Here is a 1,357-nt window from a genome sequence, read left to right as displayed (position 1 = left end):
CAGGAAGTGCCTTAAAACTAGTTAACTGAATATGGTAACAAACACTATTTTTACTATGACCTGCGCTAGATATTTTATATACATTTTAGCACTTAATCCTCCAAATACCTACCTGTTATTATTGGCCATAGTATCATCTGTAATCATGCTCATTTTAAAGATGGGGAAATCAAGGCAAGGAAGGCTGTCATTTGCCCCAGGTCACACAGCTAGTAATGGTGTACAGGATTAAGAGTAGCCTTAGCCTAGAGCCAGAATTAATTTTACACACACACACACACACACACACACACACACACCAAAAAACCCGGGACAATTTCAAATATAAAAGGATAAATTAAAATAACCAAAACCAAACATAGTACAAAGAAACGGAGGCTGAGCAACGTTTAAAAACTTGTCCAAGGTTACACAGAGGATATCAGAACCAGAATCCAATGGCTGATCTGTCTTGACTCCAAGCATGGTCTATTTCCACCAAACCACGCTACCGCGAACACGTGGCAGTACGCATATTCGTTGAATTAGTAAGCCTGAAAACAAAGTTGACAAAGAAGAGGGTAAAAATGTAAAAGAGAAATGAAAACGGGAAAATGGTTCACGGGCAGGGGAAAAAAAGAGAGAAAACAAAAATACAACACCCCCGCCCCCCCCAACAGTTTTCCAAGCAGCGCACTATGGGTGAGCCAAGGTGCTGAATCAAACTTTGCGCGGGTCCTGCCGGACACCCAGGCTGGCGGAGGCAGAGTCTCCAAGATGATTCTAGAGGAGCCTGGCTCGGAGCACCGTAGCCAAGCCCGGCCGCCTCCCGCGCCCTCCCGCGCCCACGCCTTTTCCCGACCGCGAGTCACCCGGCCGGTCGGGCAACACCCGACGACGACCGGAGGCCAGCCGCCTCTCCCTTCCGAGCAGTTGGCTTAAAAAGAAACACAAACACATGTCCCCAGGCAGTCCGCAGCCTCTCCTCGGGGTCGGGGCTCGCAGTTCTACTCCCCGGCCGGCAGGACAGCCATGCGCCCCAGAGCCAGAGCCCCTCGGGGCCCGCAGCTCGTCGCCGGGCAGCGCCCGCCGCCCGCGGTCAGCCCAGCCCAGCCCAGCCCAGCCGGCGGGGGCGCCCACGGCCGGGACCCGGGTAGGGCCCAGACGGAGCTGGGGCGGCCGGGTGGGCGGGCGCCCTTCGGGCCACGCGGGCCGGCAGTACCGGCGAGCAGCGGGCGCGGGCGGCCGGGCATTTCCTCTTCCTCCCTACGCGCTGCGTGGCGGCGCGGCGGCGGCCAAGCCAGGCCGAGGCCGGGCTCGGGCGCCCGACCGCGGCCTGCTGGCGAGCGCGGGCAAGCGCCGCGCCGCCCCCGCCGCG

Source organism: Callorhinus ursinus, unplaced genomic scaffold, assembly GCF_003265705.2.
Source record: "Callorhinus ursinus isolate GAN/ISIS: 27379988/994484 unplaced genomic scaffold, GSC_fseal_2.0 scaffold10, whole genome shotgun sequence".
Lineage (NCBI taxonomy): Eukaryota > Metazoa > Chordata > Mammalia > Carnivora > Otariidae > Callorhinus > Callorhinus ursinus.
The sequence above is the reverse complement of the archived record's forward strand: the minus strand, read 5'-3'. Positions refer to the sequence as shown.